The sequence below is a fragment of the Aedes albopictus genome, chromosome 3 (assembly GCF_035046485.1).
Source record: "Aedes albopictus strain Foshan chromosome 3, AalbF5, whole genome shotgun sequence".
Classification (NCBI taxonomy): Eukaryota; Metazoa; Arthropoda; class Insecta; order Diptera; family Culicidae; genus Aedes; species Aedes albopictus.
In genome coordinates this window covers 283,159,117-283,172,809 of record NC_085138.1, presented here as the reverse complement: position 1 = coordinate 283,172,809, position 13,693 = coordinate 283,159,117, and the positions used below count along the sequence as shown (strand labels likewise).

At 37.2% G+C, this 13,693-nt stretch overlaps 1 protein-coding gene across 3 annotated transcripts in view; it reads right to left on the bottom strand.

Moving 5' to 3' along the window:
* The window catches only part of LOC115257546 (uncharacterized), a 380,825-nt gene that overhangs the window by 121,027 nt on the left and 246,105 nt on the right, over positions 1–13,693 (bottom strand). For all 3 annotated transcript variants that reach the window (XR_009999519.1, XM_062861131.1, XM_062861132.1), the window contains one exon: positions 10,714–10,741. The gene's annotated coding sequence lies outside the window, so the exon portion shown is untranslated. The remainder of the gene's footprint in view (positions 1–10,713; positions 10,742–13,693) is intronic.

Sequence of the window (13,693 nt, the reverse complement as noted above, 5' to 3'; positions counted from 1 at the left end):
TAAACAGGAAATTGATTTAAAGTCCTTATATTCAGGAAATTATTCTAAAAATCCTCTAGAAATTCTTTCATCAGTTTTGACGAAAATTTCTCTTCAACTTTTTCAGGAGAATTTTGCTGAAGTTTTTTCGGCTCCCGGAACTCTGTTGGAAAATAATTGAAGTATTCCTTCGAAATTGTCATGAAATTCTGAAGCTGTTTCTATTAAAATTCCTTCACATATTTTTTTCGCCATATTTTTCAAATTTTCAAACTAGAATCACTCCCAAAAAAATCAAAAATTACTGTAGCATTTTTCCTGAGATTTCTCATAAATTTCCACCACAATAATTTTGGAGCTGGTCCAGCAATTAACATGAAAATTCCTCAGGAGTTAAACCCTAAGTTACTTCCTAGATTTTATTTTGAAGTTGAGTATTTTCGAAAAAATGTAGAAAATATTCTTAAAAAATGCGCAGAGAAAATCGGAGAAAATTCCAATAGGATTACCTGGCGAAAACAAAAACTAATTTGTTGTGAAATGCCAGGAACAAGTCTTGATGGAATTTCACAACCATTGTACAGAAAGGTAAGGTATTACCTGAAAAAATCACAGAAGGAACTTCTGGTAGAGTTCCCCAAGGTTGTCTTATTTGAATTCTTTAAGAAAACCATTGAAGAATCCCACAAGTAATTTCTGAAAGAATTCCATATTGAAATGCAGGAAAAGTTTCTGTATAAACTTCTGGAGCAATGTCCAAGTTTTTTTCTAGAGGAATTCTCGAATAAATTTATGGAACAATTCCAAAAGAACCTCCTTTATGAATACTTGTAGGTAGGGGCTTTTGGAGGAACTGTTGAAAGCATACCCGAAGAATTATTCAAAGCAACTCCTTGAGAAATTACCAAATGGATTCCTGGAGCAATTGAAATAGACCTGGTGTGATGCTTCAAGCGTACGTCTGTTACTCCGAGGACCTTGGATTAAATTATATTCCCGAAAAACTTAAACTGAGTTCTTCCTTCGGAGAAAACAAGTAATATAATGGGTTCCGAAATAAACTAACCTCGTTTACCCTGGTAATAATAATCGAGGAGGTATCTCCTAGTATGCTTTGTCTGGCTCCACGAGAAATTTCAGAAATTACTGCAGGATGAATTACCGTAAAAACTCATGGATATTTTCCCATTAGAACCTCAGGGGTAATTTTGTACTGTGGAATTTCCACATCCCGCAAGAATTTTGAAAATAATTTCAGATGGAAGTACAAAATAAAACACCAGAGGCATTAAAAAAAAAAAATGCTGCTAGAATTTACACTTCAACTTATAGTAAAATTAACGAAATAACTGCTGTACTTTTTCCGAAAAAAACTTCTTGAAAAATTTTTGAAGGAAAATCTGGGGAAATTTTCGTAGGAACTTCATGAGTTCAAAAAAAAAACAACAATTGAACAATTTTCCAAATGATCTACTAGGGTATGTCTCAATTAACTCAAAAACGTATTCGAAAATAAACTCTTGAAGAATATCTGTGCTAAATGGATTCACTTTTGGAGGAACTCCCGATGGAATTGTTGGAGAATAGAAATAGTAGAAGGAATTCCTGAGAGATTTTTCATGGGAACTACTAGAAAAAACATTATTAATTAACTACGTTGGAAATTACAAGAGAAACTGTCGTTGGTATTTCTTAAAGAAACACCTGAAGAATTGATGAAGATCGTTATGTGGCCGACAGGGTTATCGGGTACCCAGCTATCATTTATTGAGAATAATGTAGAAAAAAAAAAAAATCAGACATACACTCCCGATCAAAAGTTTGGAGTCACCCCCTCAAAAACATGCCATTTTTTATGCCCATATCTTCGCCAACTTGCGTACAATCTCAAAAACCTAGGTCTTATTCAAAAGATAATAAGTGAAAGAAACTTTGAACATGATTTAAAAGAAACTTTTTCAAAAAATTTTGTATGTTAACTTAACCAAATTGGCCAAATTTTCTAAAAAAAATGAGTATAAACTTACGGCAGGTCGCTGGAAATTGAGTCGACTAAATTTTAAGATGAGAGCGGTAATATAACCCATTTTCTATTAGCTTTCAACTGATTTTTAGGAAGCAACATTGGGTTAAGTTTACATACAATTTATTTTTTGAAAAAGTTTCTTTTAAATCATGTTCAAAGTTTCTTTGAAGTATTATGAAAATTTAATGTACCTCAAATGTTATTCCATAGGATCGTAGGTTTGGACCTCTAGTTTCAGAACCTGTGCGGTTTAAAATATTTAATCTTGGGTTTTTCGATTTTTTTTTCGATTTGTTTGATTTTTTCCCTGTTTCCCATACAAATGGTGAAAAAAAGCCATTTTAAGGTAAATTTTATCCCATATAAAAATGTATGGGAAGAAAACCCAAGATGGATTATTTTAAATCGCACATATTCTAAATCTAGAGGTCCAAAAATACGGTTCTAGCGAATAACCTTTGAGGTACATTCACTTTTCATAATACTTCCCTTTGGACATAGCGTGACTTATTATCTTTTGAATGAGACCTAAGGTTTTGGAATTGGACGCAAATTGGCGGAGATATGGGCCTAAAAATAACATGTTTTTGAGGGGGTGACCCCAAACTTTTGATCGGGAGTGTATATTGGTTAAGAATATCATTTATATGACATTTGATCGAATGGACATTTAGTCGAAAAATAATTTCATCAAGTTTCGGTTGTTTTATCAATAAGGTTGCTCATATTGTCACCTGTTCCATAGGTATTGTTTTCGTTGGCGTTGTTAGAGTTGCTGACTTTTTATTGACATTTTTAGACAAAGGCTGTTTTCCTTACAGTCCTTGGATCATCAGGGATATCCACTTCTTTTTAGATGTTCCTTTTATAACTTTACTATGTTTAGATGTTAATGAAGCTGGCTTTTCATCAAATATTTCTCATTCTAACATAGGCTATTCTTTGAAGTAATACCAAACTCCAAAGTATATATCTCCGTTCGAATGTCATGAGTTCATTTCGATCAAATGTCCATTTGTCGAATTGCTCATCTGACCAAATATCACTTGTTTCCTCTTTGACCTTTCGACTAAATGTCCATTCGATCAAATGTCCGTTCTACCGAATGTCCATTCTATCAAATACCCGTTCGATCAGAAGTATTTTTGACAATGAATTTCCAAATGAAATCGACCAAATGTCTAACGAACAAATGTTATTGATTCTTTCCGAAGAAACTCATTGAGAATTGTTCAAATGAACTTTTTTAGATACAGCTGAAGCAATCCCTGTCGGAGAAACCACTTGAAAAAAAAAAAAACGCAAAGAAACTTTTAGAGATACTGCCAAAGGTATTGTTTTAAATGAATTACTGAATGATTTCCCGAAGAAATTTCTGCAGTATTTGGGAGATTTTGTACTCCTGAATGAATTTTAAATTACTACTGGCGGATTTTTTGATAAAAAAAAAAATCTGAGAGGAATTCCCGAAGGAAGTCTTATATAAATAGCCGTCAGAAATCATAGAATTATTAGTCAAGAAAATTCCATAGATGCTCGCGGGAAAAATCTCCGAACTTACTCCAGGAGAGTTTTCCAAGGAATTTCCGATAGTCATCTAGAAGAAATTCCCTGGTGAATCCTAACAATAAATTTCTGGAGAATTGCCAGGGTTAATTACCAGAGACATTTCCGAATTATTTTTTGGGGGAATTTTCGAAAAACTCAGGCAGAAATTCACGAATTATTCTACATCATGAGTTTCTCAAGGAATTCTCATGAGAATCGCTGAAGGAGTTTTTCAGGGAACCACCGAAAGAACTACTCAAAAAATTTCCAAAAGAAATTTTGGAGAAATTGCTGGAAGAATTTCTAAGGGATTACGATTAACTGAATAATTTCCTGGAGAAATATCAGATAGAAATCCAAAGGAACCTCTGCGAGAATTTCCAAAAAAAAAAAACTGAAGCAGATGCCCAAGGAACTTCTGAAAGATTTTCCAAAGGAACTGCGAGAGAATTTCCAAATGAAACATCTGGAGGAGAATCATCCGTACAAACTCCTGAAGAAAATTTCGCAAGAACTCCTAGGGAATTTTCGAATTAACGCCTGAAGAAATTTGAAAATAATTTCTGGTCAGCGGCCTGACTCTTAGGACTCTTCTCCCTCTGATTGCGTCGAAATTATCCTCGAGAGCTAAGAGGCTGTACCAGAAATGGTAACATTTGTCTCGTTAGGTTGAGTTGGTATGGTCACGTGACTAGGGTACTGTAAGAACGTCAAGAAAAGTAAATATTCAGTAGATAACCAGGGAGAGGCCAGCACTTCCTATGGCTTTTTGTGGTTGAAGAGGACCTAAGAGCACTAAGGGGGACTGGAAGTGATTGACGTAAGAACGGGTCGCTCAAACGGAGAGTATTGCTGCATTCGACGTAGATTCAATGAATCAATTTGTTGCTCACCAACATTCAAACAACGAGATTCTCAGATTTAAGTTGTGGATGAGTATCATGGAGTTATTTCCGAAGGCAAATTGCTTCTGAATTGCTGGAGTAATTTTTGGAAGGAATGCCGAAAGAGCACCTGATAAGTTATTCAAAGGAGCTGGCAGATAAACCTTCGAAGGAAATTTTTCGAAAAAAAAAAACAACATGAAACTTGTACAAGATCTTCCGAATTAACGACTAGAGGTAAATATTTCCAAAAGATTATCTAAAAAAGGTTTCAGAAGAAATAAAAAAAATGCTGGAGGAATTTATGAATTTGGAGGATTTCTCGAAGGTTAACAGGAACTCCTGAACGATTTTCCGAAGGAATTCCTAGAGATATTGTCGGAAGACCTTTTAGTAATTTCTTAGAATAGTTTGATGGAGGAATTTTCGGAACAAATTGGAGAAATTTACGAAAAAAAAATCCAGAAAGAATTTCCTTCGGACCTTTCAGAAGATCCTCTCGAATAACTATCACATAAACTTCCAAAGAAGTTTCCATAAGAAAGAATTCTTGTAGAAACTCGGATTGCATTTATAGAGAAATTCTAGAATACCTAAATTATTCTAAAAAAAATCCGATGATGTTTTTAACCCTTCAGCGCGCGCGCTGTTGTAAAAAGTACAACACTGTCAAAAAACCTCACTTTTCGTATACAGCGCGAGCGCGGTGCAGTTTCGGTTGCTTGATGGCGCGCGTCCTGGAAGGTTAAAGGAATTCTCTGCATTTTCTTGAACACAAATCGGAAGATTTCCCAAACGATTGAAAATTGAATGTACCTCAAATGTTATTCCATAGGATCGTAGGTTTGGACCTCTAGTTTCAGAATCTGTGCGGTTTAAAATATTTAATCTTGGGTTTTTCGATTTTTTTTTCGATTTGTTTGATTTTTCCCTATTTCCCATACAAATGGTAAAAAAAAAAAGCCATTTTAAGGTTAATTTTATCCCATATAAAAATGTATGGGAAGAAAACCCAAGATGGATTATTTTAAATCGCACATATTCTAAATCTAGAGGTCCAAAAATACGGTTCTAGCGAATAACCTTTGAGGTACATTCACTTTTCATAAAGGAGTTTTTAAAGGAATTCTCTGCATTTTCTTGAACACAAATCGGAAGATTTGCCAAACGATTCGGTTTCCTGGTAGTTCACTGCGAGTAAGAAAGTGCTGATGACGAGTAGCATTTTCAGATCAACAATTTTCTGGAGCACAAAACTGGAGATGCATGAATCTCCAGTTTTGTGCTCCAGAAAATTTGATTCAAATGAAAGACGCCCAATGGCGGCTGTCTCTGTATTTCATCAACCTTGTGCCACTTTGTGTATATTTGTTGTGTGTGTTTTATTTCTTAAGAATAAAGATCAAGTGATCACCTGACGCGTGATGCGAACAATAGCGCATCAGTTTGCATGGCATGATTGAACTTCTAAAGGTCAGATAACTTATCAAAGTGAAACCAGACCCAACCTTCCCGACCAACAAGCATTCCTAACTAACAAGCGGTTCTTCACTACACAACAAAGGTTGTTAGTAACATTTGTTGATTCTTCGGCTTACAGTCTTATGAATTGCGTTGATTAATTTATTATCATCGCCGACGTTTCGGTCCGGCTATTGGACCTTCCTCAGGGCTCGATACACAAATCAACAAGTTAAAAATTTTACTAAAAATTAAAAATTGTCGGGTTTGAAAGGGTCACTCCGTCTAGTACACATCTGGGCCATCCGGTTAGGTCGTTTTGGGGATTCCCTCAATTTCATCACCTCGGTAGGAACCACTTGTTGATGCCAGTCGTTTTTTGTGCTCAACAAATCAATCTATTATCCAGTCGAACAAGTCATTAGTTGTTAGTAACATTCCTTCCCTCATCCAACCTGACTGCAAGGACGTTGCCGGCGCCGTTACTGTACCGTTGAAGAGAGCCTCTGAAGCGTGTAACATGAGAGTGTAGACTACTCCAAGTCAATAATTGACTTTGCCCACCGGTGTGGAGCAAAAATGATTTTTTGAACCACGCTAATATCTATAGTTGCTACTACGTGATTGATTCGAACCAATGACAGTTGCACAATGAATCAACTGAATAATTATTATTCAGTTGATTCATTGTGCAACTGTCATTGGTTCGAATCAATCACGTAGTAGCAACCATAGATATTAGCGTGGTTCAAAAAATCATTTTTGCTCCACACCGCTTTCTCGATTCCTAGCCAGATTATATGCCTTCTCTCAAAATTTGAGCTAATTTGGTTGAAAATTGAGACTGCACAAGCCCTTCAAAGTTTGTATGGGAATTACTATGGGAAAACGATGTTTTTCATTCAATCCACCGTATCATTTTCCCAAGTGCCCTAGTGGGTTAGTTGACCCTTGGTAATCCTAGGCTACTCTATCAGCTACAACTTTGCCGAAGACCGCATTCTAATCGGACGCCTCATTAATTAGTTACCGATTTTTATCCAGAATCGAAATCTTTACTCATGATGGGTAAACTATCCGGTGGGCATCACTGCATTTTGCAGTTAAACATAGTAGCCATGATTTCAGTGTGCTATCTTTGGCGCCATATGCAGCAATGTTGCCTGCTGGGGAGCTGGAGGAGCAATGTTAAAGTTTGTCCAGTCGGATGCAAATCGATAACCAATTAATGAGGCGTCCGATTAGAATGCGGTCTTCGGCAAAGTTGTAGCTGATAGAGTAGCCTAGGATTATCAAGGGTCAACTAACCCACTAGGGCACTTGGGAAAATGATACGGTGGATTGAATGAAAAACATCGTTTTCCCATAGTAATTCCCATACAAACTTTGAAGGGCTTGTGCAGTCTCAATTTTCAACCAAATTAGCTCAAATTTTGGGAGAAGGCATATAATCTGGCTAGGAATCGAGAAAGCGGTGTGGAGCAAAAATGATTTTTTGAACCACGCTAATAGATATGTGCAATGTGCATTGTGCGATCAGTCTAAGCTAAGCTCAAAGCTCAAACATCTAAATTTTAACAAAATTATTCAAAACATTCAGGTCAAATTTCCCAGTCAACCAGTGATCGTATAAGATGTTAAAGTGGAGGCGATATGCGTACAACATTTTACATGCGCCTAAATGGAGGCATGGACGCAAATGGCCTCTACTTTGTCATCTTATGCAACATCTTATACGGTTACTGGTTGCCTGGGTTAACAGAAAATTCTATGTACAAACCCCGTTGTACCCTACTCACGGAGCTAGAGGGAATGCGCCACTTTCGCGTGAACGCCTCCACCCTAGCCCATCCGTCGTCTGTTGGCGCTTGATGTCTCAGGGAAGACAATAAATTCATCACGGTCTTTTTCATACCTTACCAAAGTCGTCGTCATTGTCTATTGGTAGGGTGGCCGTTGTTGTGTGGCTCGCGTGTGGTTTCTTTGAGTTTTTTCTTTCTTTCTTACGATGAATTCGATCGGAAGGAGGCGGATGGATGCATGCCCATAATGGGTGAGAAATTATTCGGAAGGAAGCCGGAATTGAAACTTGTTTGTCAGTTTCACAATTTCTTTCTGTGGGCCACCTATGTGATAAGACTTACAAGTCATCGTTTTGCTGATATAATTTTAATATTGATTCTTATAAACATCTGTATACTGTTTTTAAGGACAAACGCCTTTGAAACCGAGGTTGAAATATGATCGAATAAATTTCAAGAAGCAAACAAAATCATAATTTTTATTTTGTTCTACTCACTTGTATTAAGCTTAACTTAAGAAAATCCTATGTGCTGGTCCAGTTGTTTGAGAGATTTATGCTCTCAAAATATCAATCGTTTGTATTCCACGTCCAACTTTACTACACAATTATGCGTATCCAACAACGAAACAACCTTCATCAGCACCGTGGCAGCCAAGTCACTTTAGCTTAGCACATCCCATTAATATCTGATTTCATTCCGGAAAATTAAACGCATTCTCATAAAACAATCATAAAATCGTTGAAAATATACACCCAAACGCAATAAATACAGTAACACGCAGCAGCAGAATGACCCCGAGCAGATTGTGAGAGCAAATTGATAACTTCTTTTGATGTTTTGATATCGTAAATTATTTTCCCTCAGGTTGTTGTGGGTTTGATCATTTTAACTTCATAAATAAAGAATTCGTATTCACTTCTTCAAGTTATATTTGATGTAAAAAAAACAATAAAAATAAGCTCAAAAAGTCATATTTCTAAAATTAGACACTTTTTGAAAATTGATTATATTTCGAATCTTTTTAAAGTTATGAATACAAAAACACCGGCGATCATTCAGAAATGCAATACATCGCATAATTTTTATGAGGATTTACAATATAATACACTTTAACCCTTATGTGGCCGACAGGGTACCCGGGTACCCAGCGCCCATTTAAAAAGCACGGTGTAGAAAAAAGCAAAAAATTTGTCGGTCACATAACGGTTAAGAGCAGCTAATTATAAAAAAAATAATTGTAATTTTTAAAAAAGGTTTAGGACAGAGACGAACCAGCCAAGGGCTGAAAGTCTCTTTAATAAAGACAAATCAATCAATCAATTTTTTAAAAATCATATGGCAGAAACTAAAAAACACATTCATCTCTAATTTTAAATATGTTACGCCAAAATTATTAAAATATAAAAACTCTAGACCATGAAGACGTGAAATAAAACTTATATTTTTACAAATTCGAAGCACCCAAACGCAATTTAACCCTTTCATGTATTTAGACTAGAAAACAAAAAAAGAATTTTAAAGTCGACCAACTGGTTCAACAGTTATTTTTTTTTAAATTTTGATTATGAAAATTCTCGATTTTTTTGACCACTTCATCTTAAAATTAAATACCCTAATGACAAAATAAAAAACATTCGGGTCAAGAAGGGCGTTGTACATTAATTAACTGGAACATCGCTAAAGTTTGCTGAACTTTGGTAGGTAATCTAAATTTTTACCGAAAATGGTATTTGCATCATTTTGATGTTTCCGGTTGCTCGGGTAGACAAATAAAGCTTTCGTTTTCGTCTGATACTTCTGCAAGCCAGGCATGCCATTTCATGCTGTGCGTCCATCGAGCCGAAGAAGAATGTTTCTTAGTCCATAACTTTCCCTTTTGGCTCCGTTCACTTCCCTAGAGAAGAAGTTTCGTTCCGTTTATTCTTTTAAAATCCCACAACAAATTTACTTCGCCCTGGTTTGCTTTTCTCTCCAGAATGCCAGATGCCCATTAAACGGATCGGCCTTCAGAATTTGAAAATATCAGAAATCTTGGAATCCATTCCAAATAACTAATTACATAGTGATCTATCCAACGCTTCAGTACTTATTTCCTTCAGTGCCATTAATAAGCATTAAGATCCTATTACACATGACAATTATTTGACCAAACAAGACCGACAAAAGGCCAGCACAACGTGAATCAAGGCAACCTTGGATCAATGTCGGACCACAATGACAAATATTTGGCATTACGATAAACAATCTAATATCTTCCAATCCAAGAGTTTTACTAGGTTTCAGACTTCACGCAACTCCCTGGTCTCCAGTTAGCCAAGTCGTTGGATCGCCAATCCGGAGACGGCGGATTCGATTCCCGTTCCGGTCGGGAAAATTTTCTCAACTCCCTGGGCATAATGTATCATTGTACTTGCCTCACAATATACAAATTCATGCAATGGCAGGCAAAGAAAGCCCTTCAATTAATAACTGTGGGAGTGCTCAAAGAACACTAAGTTGAAGCGAGACAGGCCAAGTCCCAGTGGGGGCGTAGAGCTATAAAGAAGAAGAGGAAGAAGCAACTCCCTGTATATTTTACAAAAAAAAATCTTTCATGAATGTGCATTTTCTTCAATATGAAATTCAGTAACTCTACTAGAAAAGCATTCAGGGATCAATCAAGAAATGCCGTTTCAGATGGCTCAAAGTACTTTTCTGGAAAAATATCTCGGAACTCCTGCAGCAGAGATACAGAATCTACTTCTGGTAGTCTTATAAGAATGCATCTTTTTCTGAGATTCTGATGTTATGTGGTAAATGTGTCAAAAAATCTTCCGTAATTTCTATTTAATTAACTCTGGGTGAAGTTCTCCATACAGTTCTAACAGGCACAATTTCTATTCTCCAATTATTCCACCTAGCGGAGATGTTAAAACGCGAAAAAGGGTGTTCAATAAGTTCAAATTCACAACAAGAAAGGAATACTTATTTCAACATTTTTTCCCTGAAATGACAATTTTTTTTGACCTACCGCAGCATATGTTGATAATCGCCTATGCCTGTAAAAAGAAAAGAAACGTTTTTAGTGTTTAGAGTTAAGATTCGAAGCGTAAAGAAACTTAAATTATGATGAAATATTCGAAATCTTTGACGTTTCGTGGCCTTGTTGTTTATGATCCGCACTTTTTGTCGGATTTCTATAGGTAGTGTGATTAATTTAAAAAGTGAGTTTTAAAAGACACGGACACGTTGAATGCTTCAGTGAGCTATTCGCTCTTTCATGGAAGCACGCCACTAAACAACGGCCTAGTATGCAGCGCCCAGTGGCACAACCGAAAACTTTTCCTGACAGCTGTCACGAGAATCGAACCTACGCTCCTCAGCACGATGCGAATAAATGCTTGGTGCCGCACGGCCACAAAGACACAAGTGGCGGTTCGAGTGCGTTGAGAAGTGTGCTAATTTATAACTTGCTGATGGCAACTCCTTCTGGGATTTCTTCACGAAATCTTTCCACGCTATCTTCTGAAAATTTACCAGGAGCTCCTTGGAAAATCCCTCCTGGAATTTCAACCGGATTTCTTCTGGTATTCCTATAGAAGTTCTCTTCGGGGTTCCTTCCGGAATTGACTGAGGTGTGCAGTTTGAATCAAGATCTGCAGGAGTTCCATAAAGAATTCTTGGTGGAATCCCGGAGGAATACCGCAAGGAGCTCCTGGAGGGAACCGGAAAGAGTTAATGTAGCAGCCCCAGAAGTTCCTGGACAAAATGTTAATCAAAATGAATCACGAAAGAAATTCCAAAAGAAATCTTGGAAGGAATTCATGAAGGAGTCCAGAAACGAATTTTGGAAGCAATCCCGAAAAGAACTGGAAGGAACTGCTGGATGAATCCCAGCTGAAATTACTGGAGAGGCTTAGAATGAGTGTTATAATTTTTGTACCTTTTAATTCCGCCCTATTTTGCTGTTCTTTTGACACTGAGTGGATAACTGACACTGAGGAAGATTACTTCTTCTTCTTTATGGCTCTACGTCCCAACTAGGACTTGATCTGCCTCGCTTCAACTTAGTGTTCTTTGAGCACTTCCACAGTTATTAATTGAAGGGCTTCCTTTGCCTGCCATTGCATGAAATTGTATATTGTGAGGCATGCACAATGATACACTATGCCCAGGGAGTCGAGAAAATGTTCCCGACCGGAACGGGAATCGAACCCGCCGTCTCCGGATTGGCGATCCATAGCCTTAACCACTAGGCTAACTGGAGACCCAGTTAGGAAGATTACTAGTGGTAATCGAAATACGCGTATTTGTCAAAGGATAAGCAAAATAGGGCGGAATTAAAAGGAACAAAACTTATTACACTCATTCGAAGAGGGTATTCTGCTTAGAGGGTTCGAAAAGTCGGTACATACAAGATTACTGGAGAGTACTAGAAAGGAAAGACTACAGGAAAGAATTTCTGAAGCAATTACGAAAAGACTTTTGAAATTTCTGGAATAAACTTTTGGAGGAGTTTCAGTTGCAATTCCTGGGGGGTACCAGAAGAAACTCTTGATTGAGATCACAGAAAAATCCTGGAGCAATCCCAAAAGCAACTTATAGTGTGTACCAAAGAAGGAACTTCTGGTGGAAACCTAGTAGGAGCTCTTGGAGCAATCCCTAAAGGATGGAGGTATTCCGGGAGAAGTTCTTGGAGTGCTCCCGGAAAAAAAAATCTTGAATGCATCCTAGGAATTCTTATTCCTGAGGAAATTCCAAAAGGAACTTCATGGTGAGTCTCAGAAGTAACTTCTGGAGGAATTCTAGAAGAAACTTGAGCAAAAATTATAGTAGTAGGAACTTTAGAATGAACTCCTGGAGGAATCCCATAAGGAGCCCTGGTTCCCAAGTAACACACTTGTCACAGAAGAGTCACTGTGGCGTAGGTTTTTGTTGCGCAGATGTCACTCCCAACAAAGATTGTTGCCGTATAATAGATGAATAAACTGCTATTAAGCTAAATTTTGAAAATTTTGGCTGAATAAGCTGTTATTTAGCTACCATTGTTAGATAAAGATATAAAAATATTAACTTGCTAGAAGTATGTCACAGGGACTTCTGCGCAACAAAAACCTGCGCCGCCGTGACTCTTCTGTGACAAGTGTGTTACATACTTGGGAAATCTCAGAAGAATATGTGATTCCCCATCACATAATAAACGTCTGGAAGAATTCAGGAAGGACATCCTGGAGGAATCCAAACAAAGAATCCATCGTGGAATCTCAGAAGGTACTGCTGTAGTAGCTTTTAATTAAATTCTTGGAAGAATCCTGAAAAAAAAACTCTTAGAGGAATCACTGAAGGGACATCTGGATGAATCTTAGAAATCCCGGAAGGAGTCATACAATGAAGTTCTAGAACTATCCCGGAAGTATCCCTGGATGATGTTCCTGGATGGATGTCAAACGGAAATCCTGGAGTAAACCCTAAAGAAACCCCCGAAAAAACTCCTTGAGAATCCCTAGAAGGAACTTATGAAGCAATTCAAGAAGGAAGCATCTTAGAATGGAAGTCTGAGGAATCTCAGGAACTGATTAATCTCAGAAGTAAGTTCCATTAGAATCCTAGAAGCAATAGGGACTTCTGGATGAATCTCAGAAGGCATTGCTAGAGCAATCCCGAAAAATCTCTTGAAGAATTCCACAGATTAGCACAGAGCAAAGGTCCCATCAGAAAGTCATAAACAGTTCTCAACGCACGTGAACCGATATTTTGAGTTCAATCATACTACCTATGGATTGACATCATAGATATTTCCTTTTTTTAATCACAAGCTATGCTTTCGATGTGTATTGAAGTAAAGAATAGTGGCATAATCACTTAAATTCATCATTCATTTTTCGGCCAAACGGCATTCGATCATATAACCCGGTACCATTCTAAGCATGACTATTAGAGTGGGTCAACGTTGTATGGAGAAACTTTAAATTTGACCGCATCAACCCGGAACAAAGCTTTTTTGACTCCTT